Here is a 21,205-nt window from a genome sequence, read left to right on the forward strand (position 1 = left end):
TCACATCTAGGATTTCAGTTTACTAGAGGATAAATAGGACAAATAAAAAGAGAAGGAAATAAAACTAGTACATTTCATTTATATATATTAGAAGCTCCAGAAAAGAATTCAGTGTAGGAGACAGAATTAGATGTAGTTTGGGGATTGCCAAGTGGATTGACCATTGATAAAAAAATGTAATTAAATTTTATAAAACATTTTGACTTTTTAAAATTATTGTTTCTTTAGGCCAGTTTGTAGTATATGAAGCTAGTCTCTGGATATTATTTATGTCAGCAGGGTACCATTTAGGGTGCTGGAATGGGCCCCTCTCCTCCAATGTGTCCACAGCACCAAATGTGCCTTCTTATGCTCCAGTTAACTGACTGCAGAAGCACTAAAAGATCCCACCAATTTCTTTACTCAGAGAAACAACTGCACTTGGCTATTTTCAGCTATTATTTGCCTAAAACAGGGCATTTAATTAGTGCTTGTTAAGATAGTAGAAATGATTGGGCTGCCTGTCCTCTTGCCCCTCTCTTTATTGTGCTGTCTGCTCCACCCTTCTCCTTTCTAGTTCACAGGCATTTGTAGCCAGTCTTCATGCCTTTTCACATCTGACATCAGCCTGAGCTCCTTGGATGGTTGAGTTTGAGGAAAGAAAGAACCACTGAGTGAGTGTAAGCAAGTACTGACAAGCTGCAGAAGCCATTGGTCAATCTGATACATTATGGGCAAGTCTGGTAATTTCATACTGTAGGAGCAGACCAACCTGGGTATGTGGCCACCCTCAGGAGTCTTGGAAAATGAATGGAGCTACTGAAAGCTCAAGATATGCCCCATCAGAAATTACCTGGACATTGTGGAGATTAGAAAAGCTACCTTGGCAAATGACTGGAGATGCTGTTAGCTAGTTGGAAGATCTAATATAGGAATTAAGGGGGTTCAGATATAGAAGAATCTATTGATGTGTTTTCTGGGCATATTTCTTTCTTATGATAAGCAAGACATTCATTGTCAATGCACTGACTTACAGATAACCATTTATCCATTCATTCATTCATGCATCATCCTATTCACTGATCCTCCATTGAGATTAAGGCAATTTGACTTTGGCTTGACAAAGTACCTGCCTTCTAGCCACTTGTAATTTCATATACACACACACACACACACACACACACACACAAAAACATGGTACATGATAAGTGCCAAATGAAAGCTATAGACTTTTTAAACGCTATTAATGTCAGAAGAAGAAGTTTTACTTTTAGTTTGGGTTATTATGGAAAGCTTCAAAGAAGAAAAGTGTGACTTGACAAGAATATGCCTTAGCTGGATAGTTGAAAAGGTATCTGGATAATTATAGTTGCTGATGCTGATATGTAAATACAGCATCAAAGTATTTAATGTACAGCTAAATAGCTGAGAAACTAGAATAAACTGGGTCATTTGTATATAAATTAATTCTTACAAAGAAAGTAAATAATTAAATATATTCTCAATTTTAAGATAATTAACAGCAATTTAATCTCTTTCTACTTAATTTTAAACTACTTTATACATATAGCAAATAATATTTTGAAGTTGTGCATAACAGAATTTAGGTTCATAATCTAACATGTATATTTGATGAAGGATAATTACCAATCTTATCAGCTAACCAAATCTCACCTTTTGCAGATACTGTTCATAAATATTTGTGTAAATTTTCTGTGTTATCAGTGTGATAAAATGTCAGCTATATTTCACTCGTGGTTTTATTGAATTCAAAGGCAAGTAACCCTAGCTAGCATTTGGTCCTATTTTTAATAGCTGAATATAAGCATGCACAAAATAACACACATACACAATTGTGTGATACAATGAATCAATGCCTTCTTCCTAACTTTTAAGACTATGTAGCTTTTTCAAAGACATCAAATGAATATCAAAAGCATTTCTACATAAATAAAAAAGAATAATTTCTTATTGGGGCAATCATAATTCTGTTACTTAGCAATGTCATTTGTGTCTAATTGTGACTGCCTAATTTAATGAATTTAACATATAGGAAGTACTTACAGATAAAATGTACATGCAAGAAAATATACACTTTGTAACATGCATCTTCCGAAATGAAATTAGAATTTGGGAGATGAGCACTGGAAGATCGAATCATTGACAGTACACTATGAAGGTTTATAACATAGGTATTGAAGAAATCAGGTAATATTAATACAGGCATTTAAACAGAAGAAATGTATCATTATCCTGCATTTCTATCAAAGGCACTGATCAAATTCTGACTTATAAATTCTAACTTAGCCATGGAATTCTTCCACAGCCACGTGGAACTCCAGATCTTGGCAACAATAAAGAAAATTTCTCTGGCAGGTTGTATTTTTAAAATGTCATCACTTGGGATATACCCTTAGATACTGTGTTTACCTATTTTCCACTTAAAGATGCTTATAAAATTTTATGTACAGGCCTAGAAGATTTCAATAATAAAATGTTTTCAAAGTGTTAGAGACCCAACTTGCCCTTATTGTAGTCCTAATAGACATCACCCCTACCAGAGATTAACAGACAATTGTCCTGGGAGTCTGTACAGCCTGAGTGTTAAAACTGAGGAAGGAACAACCTCATATAGGTCTTGGCAGTAATGGGGTAAAAACTAGTTAGATTTTTTATATCATACTTTAAAAAAATTTAACACCATTCTGCCATTCAACTTCTTTCTTTTGAAAATAAGAGAACTAATGGAAAATCCCCAAGAAACATTACACATACAAGTAGTATGGTCACAACCAACATGGCCTGACTGAAACAGGCAAGTTTGGCCATTATATACCATTAAACTTTCAGCACGTTGGTCCTAATAAAACTCTGAGACTGCCTCCTATCATGATGGCAGCACAGGAATCTGATGTGCCTCACAAACTATAGAACCTGTGAAAGGAAGCTGACTCTTTGTGCTAAAGGTCACTGATGGACCCTGATGAGGCTGTAGGGAACGTGGGACCACATAAGCACTGGTGAGTCCTATGGCTAAGAATCTGAATTGCCCAGAGTAGCAAACAAAATTCCAAAGCTAAGTACCAATGTAACATGTTGGACAACTACACCAGCTTGGACAAGAGTACACACCACAGGCACACACAGTACACATCTGGTTAAATGTAAAATCAACTATTGCTAAAGCATTTTCAACTTTTAGGAGGAATCTACTGGCAATGTGTTAATAGCAAGAAAAACTAAAACAATAAAATAGCATCTCTTTCCAAATATTTAAGAACATCGAGTAAGTGCCCCTTAGGCTGGGTTGTGGTTCCTGGAAGTTTTAGCCTATGAGAACCATATTGGGGACATCAAAGACTCCTCCCTCTCTCCAAAGAGCAATTCACTTCAGATGCTGCCACACAGTCAAATACTTTTATGGCCACCATGTTTTTTTGTTTTTTGTTTTTTCCACTCTTAATATTTTGGAACATGCTGGATTCTTGAAATTGGAAAGAAGACAAGAAAACACAGTAAGATCAAATACCTCTGAAAGATCAACCAAGTAGAGGTCTGATGGTAAGAAATAAATATGCATTCGACTGAAATTCCACTTCCAGGGAAAGTGCAAGTTATTAACAAGGACGTGAAAGGCACATATTGGCACCAAAAGCTGGTCTGTTGACTCCTCTGCTAGTCTCATATCAGACAGGATGCAACCACCCCCATTCCATTCCTTCGACAACTTCTCAGAGCACACTCAATCAGCGTCTCTTATATTGAGGACAAGACTATATTTGGGTTTAATACTGTGAGGACAGTCATCTAGTTTTCCTATGTCAGGATGATAAATTTCCCCGGAACCAAATAAGGATTCTCCTTGCATTCTTCTGTTCGATACCATGAAGGCAGAAGAATAAAGAGGGTGTGACAAATAAAATTTTCCAAAGGTCAGGTGGGAGGAGTTTCCCTAACATTTAAAACAACCAGTTCTTCGAAAAATAATCTTTAGAAGCACAGTATTAACAATATTCTTTTGCTAGGCTTCTAATTTTCTTTCTTGCTTAGCTGGGTACGTTAAGTATTCTGAGCATAACGTAAATGCACTGAATAGAGATGCATGAAAAGTTGGTAGAGAGAAACTCCAAGCGAACGGTGAATCCCACTTTCACTTCTCCCTCTCGCCACCTCGATACCACCTCCCCACCCCACTCACTCACCTATCTTCCTCCTCCCACAAGCGTGTTTTCTAGGCATGTCAAGGCTGACATCCATCGGTGGCAGCATGAAACCTATGCCTGCAGGCTCCTCCTGTGCACAGACTCAAGGCTCAGCCATTGTCCACAGAGTGCTCTCAGCTGTGCATAGTAAAAGCTTCATCAGGCCGTTGGATTGTTTGGTAGCTTTTAAAAAAAAAAACTGCATTTTTTTTTTCCTTTTTAAAAACACTCGTTATTTCCTGACTGCCTCAGAGACACCAAGAATAGAATCCTTGACACATCAAATTCTGGAACCTCACCACTCACCAGGACTGTGGTTCCTGATCCAAGGAGTGTCGACTGAGAATCAGCACAGTCTGTTGAGAGTGTCCAGGCCTGGCTGCTAAGCGCCCTGCTCTGAGCAGTCTGTCGAGTTCACAGTGTTCCAGAGTGCTGAAGCACAGAAACTGGGGAGGGGAGGTGGAAGGAAAATCACTGGAGCCTCTTACGATCTAACTTCCACTAACTGAGAGGAAATGTCTTATAAATAAACAACAGCAGGAGAAACAAAAAAAAAAAAAACCCCATCCCGTCCTGCCAGAGGAACGCACATTGTTGTCTCCCGACGGAAAGCTTTACACCGCACCAGAATGCAGCCATGTCTCCTGAAACTACCTCCCTCAAAACAGAAAGGAAAAGAGAACCAAAAAAGAGTTTTTTTATCCCCTTGAATTCTGTTGGGAAGTTCATGTGAGTTCCCAGGAGACAAACTAAACTAAGCAGTTTCAACAGTGTCACTGTTCAAGGGTTTCTTGTGGAGGCTGCTTATTAGCAAAATTTCATTTCTGCCCAGATCACGGCTGTGCCATCCGGACATTTTCAGAAGGGAAGTTCAGGGAAGGGGGGGGGGGGAAGGGTGCGATTGTGGAGGAGAGGAAGAAGAGAGGACAAAGGAACATTCCTGATGAACCGGAATGCCCTAGACACGGCCATGAGAAAGCCAGCCCCCGCCCGCCACCCCACTGCTGCTTGTTGAGGACTTGGTGATGCGGTGTGTTTAATCTACTTACTCTTTCTGCTCGGGAGGCTGAGGTTCCTACATTTCCAGCTCATGCTGGACTGTACCGTAAGCAACAAGTGAAATGAGTTCAGTGATCTCATTCTAGTCCTTCGACTCCTGTCCACATCGCTAAGCGACTGCACAGCTTGGCACAGGCCAGGATGAGTCAGCAGTCTCTGGTCATGAGAGGCCAGGCCTGGAATAGCAGGGGGTGGGGGGGGTTAGGTCAGGAGTAAAATGAAGCAGAAAGGCCGTCTAGATGGCAGGGCTCAGCTCTGCAATTCACGGAGATACTGCAGGTCAAAGTGAAAGCGGCTCATCAGCTCTGGGGTGAAGACTGCAGGATTGTAGAAAAAGGAGCAGCAAGGGAAAACTTAGAACAGCAGCCTACCAAACATAGCAAGAACAAATCAGAGTACCACAGGCAGAGAAAGAGGGCACTGGCGGAGCCCTGGAGGAGAAAAGATGCTCATTAAGATCTCTGGAACATCTTTTTTCCCCATGTGCTCCTGAACTTGATTTAAGAAACAGTGGTCACCAATCCTGGTATTTTGGTATTGCTTTCCCAATTTGGTAAGTAGCCAAACATACAAATAAAAGCAAAGCACTACATTAAATAGCAAGAGGAACCCTCATAGTCCATAAAATAATATAGTTCTAAGTAAAAGCCTAATATCTCAGAAATGTACATTTGGGTCAATAGTATCCTTGTACAGCCTGCAAAATACTGGCCACAAAATGGTTAAAGAGAAGCACTCCTTAAATTGAGCTTGGGTGTCGGTAGAGAAGAGCTAAGAGAAAAGAGACGTAAGTTTGAGATGAAGCACAAGAGAAATATGAGACTGTGTCCATATTTCTACTCAATGAGGTCAGCAGAGACCTCGATCAGAAGTGACACTTTCCACCAAGAAGACTTTCAAACACCTCTCCCTGTGCAGTTGGACTGTGATACAGCGAGAGGAGAGGAAAAACAAAACAGTCAGAGGGACAAACCAGGTTCAATGTAAAGAACAAATCGGTGACAGACATTTTGTTTTGGAGGCAGCAAATCACGCGATGAACCAATGGATAAAGAAAGATCTTAGTGTATGAAACAAACTCCGAGAACCACTCCTAGATAAGGAGACTGACAGAGGGACAGAATTATCAGCAAATAGTGGTGATGGCCCCAAAATAAGGAAGAAAGGGATCTCAAAATTCAGATGGTGTGCATCAGGAACTGCAGTAAAGAGAGTACCATCAGCAGAGTTGGGAAACACTACCATGAGATTTCTTTGAACTGCTCTGAAGAGGAATTATACGGACCCACCATATATTCCTAATTGTTATCCCTTAAAGATGCACAAATGTGTCAAAAAATGCAGAGTAAATTTTTTTTTAGTTTTTATTCCAGAGAGTATTAAATCATCTCAACACATCTTTGATAAATGCTCAACCTTGAGCAAATGAACTTTCTAGCCTCAGTTTCCTTCTCTTTACAATGGAATATTATCACCCTAAATTTATTGTAAGGACTGACTAATGTCTGTCAGTCTTCACCACAAGTGAATACTTAATAAAGTGCTATTCTTTTTATTTATTATATCATCTTCATAAGCGCCCAGTGAAAGGATCATTTCCTGTGTCGTTCCACTGTGTTGAGTGGAACTGGCACAGAGACTCTGGTAAAATCAGTTGGGCAACATTCCTCAAAGAATGCTGCTTTAAAAAGCTTATTTCTGCTTGGCTATGTTAAACATTATACATGAACACAGAAGATGTTGAAAACCTATTATGTTAAAAAAAAATCTTGATTTGGGGTATCTATGTTGTCAAAGCTGCTTGGCCTTAACAGCGTTCAGAAACTAGAGGCCTAAAAAAGAAGAGTGATTTTTTGAAGCTTCTCCAAAAGCAACAGGATAAAAGTGCTATCGGCCTTGACCGCATGATGAGGGTTTTTTACCAAAGGGGAAAACTTTGTCCAGTTGATCATCCCAGCCTAATTGATTAATTGTGGGTCTGACCATCTGGCTGATGAATGCTGACACCCAGCAGTGATTACTGTGTAACACAAGTCCGGATGTGCTCTCCCTGATGCCTCCCACAATAATGGCAACGCTGAACTTAAGGTTAGTTTATTCAGGCCTCTTGGCTCAATCTCTTCATGGAACAGTGGTTGTGGCAGGGAATATTTTACTAGACCTGGTCAAGCATTATCTTCTCTTATTTCAGTTACCCGCTCCTTTCCAACTCCACGCCTACCCGCTCCTGAGCCCTCTCTTGTCCATAATCACTTTTCATGCAAAGCCTTCCATCTGTAGTTTTCATCATACTGTCTGATTCTCTCATTTCCGGTTGCTCTATTCTGAAAAATATTCGACTGGTCTGAAAGACCCATACTGTTATTTTGCAGGGAGTCCTACCGAGACATTTTTATTGTGTCTTCTTTGTTGCTGGTTTACTTCAAATGATCCTGTGCTTGCGAATAAAGAAAATTATTTCACCTAATTCATGATCCTGCTTAAAAGGTCCACATATAGCCCAAGTTCCCCAAGAGATTAACAGAATACCAGGGTTAACAGAAGATAATTCTTACATCTTGAACCTACATCCGTTCTTCAGTTAGGGTGCCCCTTGGAGAAGATTCTCCCTACAAAGACTCTGGAGCACATTTTAGTGCTAGAGAAAAAAGTCAGGCTCACATAAATAACAGGAATCAACAGCAATGCCACCCACAAACCAATCAAGACAACCTGCATATGGCAGAATTCTCTAAGCAAACCAAATCTGAATGCATAAATATAAACCCTGGGGAAGCACCACCAAATTATTACTATTTGTGGGCAGGCACGGGGGAGTAAACTGATACAAAATGTCTTGCACAAAGTTGGCCATCGAGTCACAATGAAGGTGAATCATCCATTTCCCCTCTCCTCTTCCCAGACTGATTTCCATTTCAAAATTCATCATTTTTCTTGCTCCCCACAGATGCTGAATTCTTCTATGTTCCAGGCTGGGTTAGTGTTAATTTTCAGTTGAGGATGGCAGTAGCATGCTGAACTACTGAGTTCCAGACTGGGAGTTGGGAAATGTTTTTGGCCTGAATGTCAGTAAACAACTATGTGTCTACGGCTAGTCAGGTCCCTTAACTCCCCACGTCTCAGCCTCTTCATTGAAAAATGATAGGGTAGGACTGCATGAACTTCACGGTCTCTGCCAACACTAAGATTCTATGGTTCTATAGCTCATTTCCCTTTTCTCTCTGGCACCAACTGCTCAACAACTCTGCTTACAGTCATTTCTCTGCTCTCGGTAACTGATGGAAAAATATCGCCTTCATTTACCACCCGGTATTTGGTATTTGTAATCTTCCTCTCTCTCTTTTTTTTTTTTTTTTTTTTTTGATGCTAGGTATTTTGAGTCATAAACGTGAACATATCAGATAGATGCTTTAAATTTGAAAGCATTTAAGGAGAATAGCTTTCCCATGTAGAAACACTGAGTGCAGCTCGGCATGGAGGAAGCCAGGCATCCAAAAGTGGAGCAAAGGGGCCAATTCACAAATGAGAGGAAGCCTTTCATAATAAGAGTCTCCAGACTCTTCAATTTAGATAAAGCTACCAAATTCCAACTACTTTTCCAGTCAATCCCAGACACCCTCACAGACACTTAGGACTGCAGACTTGAGGACCAGCACTGGCAGAGATGCAGTTCTTATTTCACCTCCACCGTGTATTGCCAAGTAGGATTTAGGATGGCATAGTGATAAGAGCCAAGAGGACAATCTGTCATTTATTTTCCTCCAAACTTTTTGAAATTCCCCATTTGGGCTCTGTTTCCCAGTTTTAATTTGGTAACTGCCATTTTTCAGCATTTCTTTTAACAGGTTACTAATAATTTCTGATACAGGATCTCATATTTCATCTTGGGCTGCTAGAACGGCTGTTAATATTTCATCTGCCTTCAATTCAGCTCTGAATAAAGGCTGCTGGATTTTTGATATGCTGTTAACACTTTGGTTCTGGGGATTTGATCACCAGTGCTCATCCAGTTTGTCCATGTCTTGTTAGGCAAGAGTAACAGATCGTCTTTGCAATATCTCGGGGTGTGCTATACATTCTAGGGATACGTTCAAGTTTCTTTTTCTGGATCTTTGATGAATACAACACAAACAAGCACTGTGTCTGTTCTCCCAGGTAGCTTGCTATTTGTTTCAATGATAGTGTTCGGGAAGCAGGGTGCAATGGTTTAGAGCCAAGGCACACTGGCAGATCTAAGTTCAAATTCTGGCTCTGAAACATACTACATATACCATGTTAGGCCAGTTCCTTAACCTCAAACCTCTATTTTTCTATTTGTAAAATAGGGATAATAACAGTATCTACTGCTGTTGCTATGAGGTCTCAAAAAATGACGTGGATCATTATTTTCCTAGCGTTAATAGTCTACAAATTCACATAATAGTGTTATTATTTTGAAACATTATTTCAAGACCAACAAATGAATTTTGAGTCTAGACTTTTGTTGTTTGCTTTATTATAGTTTGTATTTTTTAAAAAAACTCTTACTGAAATCAAGTAAAATGTTTTAAAATTGGGTCCTTAAAACCATATGTACAGTTAAAAGTAGTAGATAGGGTCATATTCTTATGTCACCTTTCAATCTAGCATCAAATTCTCAAAACTTGTTGTTCATCTAATAGCAGGTCTGGGTAATGCTAACCCATTCCATTAAGAGATGACTTGGCATATTTACCTTCCCCTATTCCCAAACAATACAGATTATTTTAATATTCCTTGGTCATGTATCAGTCAGGGTCCATTAGGAGACAGAAACCACACAGCAATTTGAACAGGGAAAATTTAATCTGAAGAATTATTAACTATAACAGGGGATTGGAATAATTAGGGAGTAACTAGTAAGAAGTAAAGAAAATTGTAAATTATATAAGAATAAGCAAATATCAGGAACAACCACAACTTCTAGGGCTGATAGAGAGTGCCCAAGGAAGAGTCCCTTATGCCCCTGGACTGGGATTCAGACTTGTTGGTTGAGGCACAGACAATGAATGAATGACTGGCAGAGAAATTGCTGGAGAGCTGTGTCAGCAAAACTTGCTGGAAATCTGTACTCTAGGGTGCCAGGAGAGCTGTTCATGGGAAGGCTGTCTCATCTGAGGCACACTGCTGCATAAACCAACCACCCAAGGTGTTTATGTGTGCATGGTTGTGCACGGGTGCTGGAGGTAGCTGCTGGCTGCTGGGCACTGGAGAAGCTACCAGTGCTTCAGCTGCTGTGCACCAATGCAGCTGTGTATGCTGCAAGAGGCAGGCCTTGGAGAAGCCATGCACACAGTAGGAGCCTCCCAAAAAAGTTCACAGGAGCCAGGGAGGAAAACCTCTTCTTCCTATGATGTCTCTCGGAATCCTCTATTGATAAAGCACACTCATTCAGTTGGGAAAGGAAAAATACTTAAATGACCCCTATACATCTTTGTAGAGCAGGCAAGGAAGGGTAAATTTGGATCTGAGAGGCAGTACATTGATAACTGGTAGAATTATTTACTTACATAGTTTATGAAATAACTCACTTTGGAGATTACAATCCAGGGATCTCTTACCTACTATACTACTTACTAGACTTGCTGCCCACCTTTACTAATATACTGACTCTCGGCATACCTAAATAAATACTGTCAGAATTAGGGAAAATAGCATTCTAGTAAGTAAAAGTAGTAATACTAGTATTTGCATAATGAACATTTATTCCCAAATGCTGTCTGTGTATGTTCTGTTTACAATTAAGAGATTAAGAAAAAATGTACAGCAATACTAAACTACTGACCTACATTTATGCATTAGTATCCCAGTCTGGAATTTCAACTAACTGGGTAACCAGGAGAGTCATTACAAACAACCTACAGCTTCAGGAGTGGTAAAAATTACCTCATTTTCCCCCTTCCTCTCTCTTTTTCTTTTAATTGACTCTAGAACCCATATTTGCTGTTCCATGACACAATTTTTGGGTAGGCTGTTAACAGAATTCAATTTCTCAGAAAAATATTTTACATATTTAGCAGAAATTGTTTTCCTCTGATTTTTGTCCTGTATTGTTCGACCCTCAATATTAAACAGAAAAGCATCAGTAACTGATCAATTTAATGCATTTCTCAAGGTACACGGTGATCACTGTCAGAACTGATTTTACACATAGATGGGGAGGCAAATTCAAATACCTCTGCTTTGTCATCTAATTTCTTACTTGCTTCAGGAAGAGGACAGAATCTTTTGTCCCATAATTAAAGGCAGGGTTTTAAAACACAAACCTTTGACATTAGAAAGGGTTGTGGTGGTGAGAGGCTGACAGCACAGAAAGGTACTGGGTGAGAAGAGGGGCCAATGGAGAGGAGACTGTCTCAAGACCAAGACCGCAAAGCACCCATCTCACCCATCCATTCATCTTTACTCATGCCCTGGCCACAGCAGCACTATCTGTTCTCACTATTCTGAAAAGGACCTCCTTGTTTCTCCAGTTGTGTTTTCTGAAAACCAGTTGTATTATCAAGCAAAGCAAGCCCTGCTGGGCTGTCTCACAATCACATGGTAGGCATTGCTGCCAGCTGCCGGCAGTTGTCTCTAGGATTTTCTTTTGTTTGTGTTGTGTGTGAAGACTAAGGATAAACCTAATGACCCTCCATATATTTGATCCTCACCTCCCCAAAAAACACACACGTGCCCCTCTTGCAATTCCTGAGTCCGAAAGGAGATGATGACAAAGGAGAGTCATAGGTTCATGTGAGTCAGGCAGGCAAGTCCGTTTTATTTTAGTTTGCCCTTCTGTTCAGCTGGCTTTTCTGCTCTGACCCACTATACTTACCCTGTTGGCTGCTCTCACTAGCAACATGCCTTTTTAATCAGCCTTCCTGGGGTCTGCATTTGATTACAGCATTTGTGTTCTATTTTGATTCTTTTGTACTGTGCCCTGTGGTGTTAGCTTGAAAGGTGTTATTTATAAAATGAAGTTCTATTGTATTGCCACTTGGATTCAAAGAGGACATATAATATTAATGCAGAATGTATTTAATAATATCTTGAATCTATTAAATCAATTTCTTCATGAGAACACAGAATGGGAGGGAGGCCAGTGGGTCGGTAACCCAGGTAATAAGACTTAAGAATCACCTGAACTTTCCTTCACAAGCATTCATGAAAGCTGGCATGAGAACCTTTCTCTTAACGTCAGGATTTCCAGAGGAGGAGACTTCCTCAGCCAGTGCTGTGTGCACCTGTTTAAACATTCGATTGTGAAGACCAAACATTTTCCTAGGCCTCAGATGCAAATTTTTGACTAAGGAAACCATGAGACGAAACACGGATATGGCTTTTTTACTACCTAGGAAGATTTAGGTAAAGAAAATATAATCATCTGTTTCCAAGTTGCTGCTTGCAAGATTTGTAAACGGAAATAATTCCTTATGTTCCTGACTCCCCTGAAAAGCAGGCTAGGAAAATTCTAGTGATAACCAAGAACTGAGGCAGAGTTTCCAGGGTGGTGTGTTTAGAATAATGTTCTCACCTAGCAAAAGCACAGGTTTCTCTACGGCTGCTGGGCCTATAGTCAAATGTTTATAGATCAGGTTGATGAAGGAGTCCCCAACTTTCCTTCACTTCTAATTTTAATGCAAACCAAAGACTGGAATGTTGTATCACCACATCACAGCCTGAGTATCACATTTGTTGCTGTTCACGTTCCATTCTTCCACTACACCCTTTTTTTTTCCCCTGGTGATACATTTGAAATCGTCAATGGCTAAGCTGCTGTTTAGGTAAAGAATAAGGAAGGATCAGATGTGGAAGATAGTTTTGCAATCAGGTTCTGTAGAACTTGCTAAAAGAAACTGTCACTCATAAAGGAAGCTGGCTATGCAGACCTAGAGTGAGGGTCCCTAGATTTTTACCTGCTCTCACTCACTTGCTCATTGAAATTTAGGTCCACTTTTTCTAATCACTGAAATTGCTCCAGGAAATTTAGGTCTAGTTTTCTAATCACTAAAATGTAAGTACCTATATTACCCTTTTCTACTTGGATTGGGCTTCTTTAGGGATGAATGAGATAATGGTCTGGAGTGCTCTAAATTATTTGCAATGAAGGTGGGACACAATTGCACATTATTAAAATGATAGTTCAGACTTCTGGTTTTTCATATCCAGATAAGAGAAACATTAACAAAAATATGAATTTCTTCCCCCCTTGGTAATAAATCATATATCCTCATTCATAAATGGCATCCCAAACATCAGGAGCTAGGATGTGTTGGGAAATACACATCTCAATCTTGAAGGCATCCTGTTGTAAAGTACTTGCATGAAAAGATCACAATATTCATCTCTGTATCCATCTAGGTTATACTATATTGATTTGCACTTTGTGAGTATTCCATTAATATCTGCTGAATTGAACTGAAAAATGAGAGCAATTTTAGAACTGAAAGTAGCTAGAGATCATGTAAGTCCAGCGACTCCATTCTGCAGATGATAAAACTGATGCCCAGAAAAATTGTGCTTTACACCAGAAATTGACACAACATTGTAAACTGATTATAACTCAATAAAAAGAAAAAAAAAAAACTGATGCCCAGTTCATAGCATTACTATTTACAATAGCCAAGACTTGGAAGCAACATAAGTGTCCATCAACAGATTAATGGATAAAGAAGATGTGGTATATCTATATAATGGAATATTACTCAGCCATAAAAGGAATGAAATATTGCCATTTGTGGCAACATGGATGGATGTAGAGATTATCATACTAAGTAAAGTAAATCAGACAGAAAGACATATATGGTACCATTTATACGTGAAATCTAAAAAATGATATAAATGAACTTATTTACAAAACAGAAACAGACTCACAGACATAGAAAACAAACTTATGGTTACCAAAGTGGAAAGAGGGGTAAGGATAAATAAGGAGTTTGGGATTAACAGACACACACTACTATATATAAAATAGATAAACAACAAGGACCTATTGTATAGCACATGGAACTATATTCAATATCTTGTAATGACCTAGAATAGAAAATAATCTGAAAAATTATTTATATATATATATATGAGAAACTGAATCACTTCGCTGTACACCTGAAACTAACACAACATTGTGAGTCAAACAAACAAAAAAACAATGCCCAGGTAAACTGACTTATCCAAGTGCAATATTAATAATGTTACAGTCTTTGGAGGAGTTAAAGATCTGTCACTGAAAATATATAACTCAGTCAATTAAAATAAAATAGATGTTCTTTTGCCAAAATAAGAATTACTCTTCAGCTCAAATAATCTGAATTCTTCTAATCCAACTAAAGATGCTGAAGTCTCAAGTAATAAACAAACATTAAATGGCTATAGACCATAAGGGTGTTAGAAATGCCATTACCTAAGGTTGCACATTTTAATCTGTGCCTATCCCTCACTCTATTGGCATTATTTTTCAGGTAATGTTTAGGTTGTAAAAACAAAAAATAATGTCAAGTCCTTGAAATTATGTGGGATTCACGGAGGTGCAATTCAAAAATAAAATTACTTCCATTTATTATTTCAGTTTACTACTTAGCTATACTGCAGATGGTAAGCCAAATTTAAATTCTAGGGTTCGGGAAACAAAATTGAACAAGACACTTTATCCTTTGTTAGACAGAAAATAAGCAAGACTATAATAAGAAAGGCAATTTCCCGTTAGTGGAAGTTACTTGTGTGGTATTTGCAGAAAAAAGTTTGACTCTCGGCTGAGTTGTCTGGTTAAATCAGCACCAACAGCAAAAGCCAATCAAATTATCCTTTTGACCAACTCAATTTTTTTTGAACAGTATTAAATTCTTTTCTTTGCTTAAAAATCAAGACATTTAAATCCTTGATTAGAAGGTAAACAGCTTGTTGTCAGGTATTTTAATGAACTAAAAACTACAATAAAGTGACTGTCATAGAAAGAAACTGAATAAATGTAAAATGTCAATTATTGTAAAGTAGGAATCTAGAAATCTCCATTGAACTACTTCTCATTTTCCCAAAGCTCCTTTCATAGTGGAAATCCCTGAAGGTCACAGAGAACAGAACTTAGAGAAACGAGGAGCAAGTGACAGCAACAAGCCTGATGCTTCCAATAGTTGGAGGGCCTGTTGGAGGCTATAACTTGCATATTATCAAAAACTTGATCCCAGAAACATATTCAGGTTTTCACAGATCAAGTTCAAATGATTAACTTGGTATTTCAGCCTCCATTTCTTGCTCTACCTTGTTTAGGCATCCCAGGTTCCAGTACTCCTTGATGAGTACCCTAGAGCGTAGCCATACTATATGAGTGTTTCCCTTTATCTTGGTATTGCCAAGGGAGTCCTAAATTTTAAATTTTCTATTCTGTTATCTCCATGATTTATTAAATCACGTCCGGACTTCTGTGTTGGAATATTACACATTCATTTACTATGATTCAGTAAGCACGTACTAAATAACCCATATATGGCTTATATGTTCCTGCTTTTAAGCTTTTGTTCTTCCTGTAGTTGGAGTGTCCAGTAATTATTCTTTTATCAGTCTAATTGCTCTAGTTATCTTGTAGTCCAGCTTATGCTGTATCACAGCCATCATTTTCCAGCTTTTGTAGTCCACATTAATTTTCCTTTTTTTGTTGTTTTTTTGTTGTTTTGTTTTTTGTTTTTTGACTAGTACCACTGGTGTAGACACTCATGCCTACCCAATATCAATCCCCACATTTCTTCCTACCTACGGACTACTATTTTGTTCAGAGTGGCAATGTGCTCAGTCCTGAATGATGAGCTATGACATTTCTAAGCCAATGATGACAAATCTGTTCCCTGATTCCCTTGCCTCCCTAGCAACCAAGGGTGGCCTTGGGACCCAGTTTCAGTCAATAAGATCTATGTGGCAATCTGCTTGAGAGGCTGGTTTCTGAGAAAGCTTTTTCTTGTCTGATAGAGGTAAAAAGAAATCCTTCAGGTGCCTTCTTCCTCTCCCTTCAAATATGGATATTATACTTTCAGTTGTAGCCGCTATTTTGTGAAAATAAAGCAACCAGCATGAAAAAAAAAAAAAAAAAAAAGGCAAAGAGAAACACAGAGATATTGGCCCTGACTTTATCACACACCAGCAACTCTCTACCTCTGGACCTCCTCTTACTTGAGAAATACAAACTCCTATTTGTTTAAGCTGCTCAAGTCAGAGTTTTTGCTACTGAACACGTTTCTAACCAAGAAATAACTTTCATAATTTGAATTATCCAACTGCTCTTCCCAACTATCTGGCAAACATTGGTCACATTCTTGGTATTTAATAAATATTCATTTGCTTAATATCTTGATTATATATACTAGACATTCAAGATATGTAATGAAATGCTCACTCTGAAAGCAAGGGGGAAATCTGTATTAAGCAAAGAGGATTAAAGCAGGTCAAAAAAGAAAAATATGAGTCTAAAATAAGAAAAGAAGTTCTATGGCAAGAATTTATTACAACCTAGTTTAGTTATTAATACAATAAAGACAAACTTGCAAATGTTTTCCAAAATTAGTATAAATATATTTTAAGTAAGAAATAAGACATTGGACTAAGCCCCCAAGGAATGGATGTTTTAAAGAAGCGATTAAAAATAAATCTTATAAATAAGATTTCTATTAAATACAGAGAAGACAGTGCAATGCAGTTCTGGCTCTGTTAAAGCTAAGTGAGGAACCAGCACTTGCTGTATATCACTAGCAACAAGACATTTTCTCTGTCCCTCAGGTAGCATGACTGCGACTCACCCAAATGCTCCAGACTCCCTAGCATGCTAATTAGCTTCCCAAATCTTTCACCTGGTGTGTGAACCCACGCGTGAGGAAACTATTATAGCATTTGCTTTTGGAGAGAAGTCTACATAAGTTAGGACAGAAGCTATTTTCAAGTCTTCCAAGTTTTACAACTAATGGGGAACTGTTGAAGAGAGAAATAAGTAGCATTGGGTCGTTTTAGGTTAGCGACCTTAAATATAAGGTGTGATTTAATCAGAAGCCAGAGTAATCATGGCAGGAGGTGGGGAAAAAAGACTCAGCTGCCTGGAGTTGGGGAGGACTTTGGTGGCAGCTTTCAGCTTGAGCTAAAACTGCAGGATTCTGTCAGAGGCTCCACAAACAAAGGGCTGCATTATGTAACACATCTTGTATTCCTTTGTGAACTATTCCACAACAAAGTTTCATTAGTTTCCCCCTCTAGACATTTTACCACTTCCAGGCTGCAACTTGTTGTCCAGAAGGGAAACTTTCTATCTCAAATTAAAGTTTAAGTTGCAAGAAAACTGACAGTTTTTTTTTTTTCAGGAACCAAATCAAATTAATTTGAACTTTATACTGACTGGGAAAATACTTCTTAAGCTAGGCGGACCAAAGTAATCTCATTTGAAGTATTTCCAGATAATTCTGCAATAGTTAGAAATAGCTCTCTTAAGTTGTCATTTTCTGGTAATGTTATTCTGTTAAGTGTACCACTCTTAGAGGGTCACTTTTCAGAACAGCATTTTATAGGCAAAATTGTAAGATAGCATGTTGCATGGATGGTACACAGAAATACATTCTCATAAACAGTATCTTCTTTTCAAAATAAAATTTATTTTTGTATCTGCCATGAGAATATTCTAAGATTAAATATAGTCCTACAGTATCATATTTAGCTTTGGTATATAAAAAATCTATTTTTAGCAGTTTAATTATTTTATCAATTACTAACATAAGAGCCTTCCATTATATTACATTATTTTGATCAGCTGTAAAAATAATGTAACTGTTGGATAGATTTTTCCCTCTTAATATTTCAAATGTTGGTTTAATGCCTGTCTCTTAGACCCCCTGTGAAAGTGACTAAGGTTTACTAGGGAATACTGCATAGAATATGCCTTTTGGTCTGAATGGCTGGGTTCTGCATAGTCAAAGTTTAGATGGAAGTCCCCAAAGACCAGTGGTATAAAAAAAGAGTGGGATTTGACTCAGCAGATAGCTCTCTTCCTTCTGATTTGGTCTTAAATGGATGCTCCCAACACTCTGTCATCTCTTGGGCAGAGCATGAGACTGAAACAGTCAATAGTCCTTATAGTGCTCAAGACCCAACTTCATGGGAACAGGGAATCAGGGCAAGTTACAGGTCAGGTATATTGATTTCACTCTGCTGGCCTTTTTTTCCATTCAAAATGCATCACTCTTAGACTCAGAATTATGTCCTGCAAGGTGGGTAATTGTATGTCCCTGTTTATTCAGGATAGTTTCAGTTCCAACTATTCAGGCACAATTATTAAGAGTAGCCAATTTCACTTTCAAAAGTGGCCCGGTTTGGATGATAAATTATGAGATTACCCTACATATAAGCTTTAAAAAAGTTATTTATAGCACCCTCTACAGTGATACTCATTCCCTTTAGGGCAAATTAAAATGGTCACTATTGGTCAACTTCTTTAAAGAGAAAGGGATAAACTAAAACTTTATTACCTTAATCCCAAACTTCAACCAAGAGATCTTGCCATATAAAAATTTAAGACAAGAATAATTTTGGAAAACCATATTTCCATGAATTATTTAGGGATCCTAATGTTAGATAGTACTGGGTATTTTTAGCCCTATTTCGTACAAGAAGGCATATCCAGCCCTAAAATTTGTTGCAATGAAAAAAGTATAAGATCTGAAAAAAAATTCTTTGTCTCTTGGATTTGAATCCTAGTTCAATTATTTGCTCAGTTGGCAACTTCAGATAATCTCCATGAACATCTTTATTATTAACCCCTTCTAAACTGCCTTTAAGGACATTTAAAAAAACAGAAGTGAAAGAACTATATATTCTGCAAATAGCTGACATGATTTCAACAGGGTTGCTATTATTTCTTTTTATAATAAAGACAGGTATTTCCTTTTCAACTTGTAGGATAATTGGATGGACTGCAGAAAATTTGTCCACAGCAACATGTGGGAACAGGAGTCTCTCTAGCATCTCCTTATTTTGCAATTTTATCACATTTCTGGATGACACTTGTGCATGGGCATTGATGGCCCACAAAGATCAAAGGAGGAAAAACTATGGACTTTGGGCACTGAGGCCAGAGAAGGAAAGGCTGAAATTTAAAGCACACAACTCTGGTCAAAAGTTTTGTTAGTGATTTCATGAGTTTCTAATATAGATAACCTTTCCTCAAACAGAAAAGGAAACTTGGGCGTAAGAGGCATTGGAGTAGAAGGGCTAGTTTGTGGAACAGAATAATTTTCTCTTTACTCATCACATTTACTCATCACTGATATACCCTCCTTTCTTCTTCTTGATGATTCTCCTCTTTCTTCTCTGAAATTCTAAATTCTTTGGCCCAGAAGAAAAATCTGGTGTTCAGAGTTAATTCTCTTAGTCTATCTGACATCAAAATTATATGGAAAATGTTTTTCATTTTTCATCTATATGAATGTAGTTAAATGATTTTATTTGTAAAAAAAAGTCTTTGACTTTCCCCCCAATTTTTAAAAAAGACATTTTTTTAGAGCTTTTAGTAACTGTAGGAAAAGTTCTTATAAACTGTCCTTCATTTAAATAATTAAAACAGGTCAATACACTAAATGAAGAGTTAATTCTTTAATGTACGACATTTTTGTCTGTTTAAATTGACTACTCGGAGAATTAGGGCTCTTGTACCTAATCTGAGGGAGGCCCCAAGACCTTCAGGTTTATATAAGGGTCTATCAGGCAACTCTCATCATTCTCTGTTTTAAATATGTGCTGTTTGAAAAGGTAGTAGGATATAAAGAGGAGTGAATGGTGAGAGCCTGCAGAAGGGAGAGGAATGCCAAGAAAACTGTACTTGGTACCCCTGAGAAAGAGCACTGGAAATTTGGCCCCCATCCCTCAGAGAGAAAAATTTCTCTCACACATTCCATCTATTAGAAGTTCATTTGTGTTTAACAAGCCCCTCTTTTAAAATGCAAATCTGCCTTGTGAACCTGTAAACCTCATTCACACCTTATTGTTAATTACTTTGATGTTTAGAATATGATCAACACTTAACTGATATTGGCAATCTAGGAATGCACAAATAGCTCAGGGTGGGAAAAGGGAAATTTGGGTGGAGTGGGGCTGGAGGTGGTACCGTATGGATTTTATTTGGGAGCAATAGAGCATACCGATACTTTGCGTTTTTGTCCAGGAGAGTGGCAGTAGCTCAGCGTATCACAAATTGAGCACTTTTCTTGATTGTCAGTGTCTGGCTGAAATCAGAACAGGTCTGGAAGCCTGCGAACTTCAGGTTTTAAATATTTAGCCATAGCAAGTTAATTGAGTTTAGTCTTTCCTGGAAACCCTTCTAGCTAATTCAAACTGTCTCCACAATTCGGCAACCTGGGATACTAACACTCATGTGGTTCAGCTGCCCATGTCTGAAGCTCAACTGATAAATGAATTCCCCCTGCAAAAAGTGAATGTGGCCCAGTCCTTTTTCATTGTCTCACTGGTCATTCACTTTTTTTTGGAGATTAGCATATGTAATCCTGAAACAGTCTATAAGCAGTTGCAGAAGAGTATAAGATGATATATTATTTCTATATTGGTAAGTGTCACTTGATCTGATATCAAAAGGTTGCAAAAAGACTTCAGCTGACTTAAACTACAAGTCTTGGCTAGGCAGAAATTCAAGGAAAAACATTTTATGCCATCTTATAACATTATTAATCACACCTCCTTTTCTATGAAAAATAAATACGCTAAAATCTTCATTAAGAAAAGAGGTCACTTTTCCCGCCAAAATTGCTAATTTTAGTTTTTATATGGCTGGATACATTTGTAAACTATTATGTGAAAACATATGGTTGGAACATGCTTATTCCTTCATGAGTATTCTTCCTTTGAGGCTGCAAAATTTTCCTTAGTTGTTTCATGTGCTATGTTGTTGTTCTGATGGCTTCTTGTTCTAAACACTTTTCTTTCTTTTCCAT

General features: G+C 38.1%; 1 protein-coding gene across 26 annotated transcripts in view; it reads right to left on the bottom strand.

Moving 5' to 3' along the window:
- ZBTB20 (zinc finger and BTB domain containing 20) overlaps nt 1-21,205 on the bottom strand; it is a 758,521-nt gene that overhangs the window by 280,455 nt on the left and 456,861 nt on the right. For 2 of the 26 annotated variants that reach the window (XM_045507291.2, XM_045507292.2), the window contains exons 1-2: nt 5,231-5,379; nt 4,488-4,627 (exon numbers count right to left, since the gene is read on the bottom strand). The exons of 22 other annotated variants lie outside the window; for them this stretch is intronic. The gene's annotated coding sequence lies outside the window, so the exon portion shown is untranslated. Of the gene's footprint in view, nt 1-4,181; nt 4,365-4,487; nt 4,628-5,230; nt 5,380-21,205 lie in introns of those variants that run through there. 2 more of the 26 variants (XM_045507296.2, XM_074363891.1) reach the window with 2 other exon arrangements.

Source organism: Camelus bactrianus, chromosome 1, assembly GCF_048773025.1.
Source record: "Camelus bactrianus isolate YW-2024 breed Bactrian camel chromosome 1, ASM4877302v1, whole genome shotgun sequence".
Lineage (NCBI taxonomy): Eukaryota > Metazoa > Chordata > Mammalia > Artiodactyla > Camelidae > Camelus > Camelus bactrianus.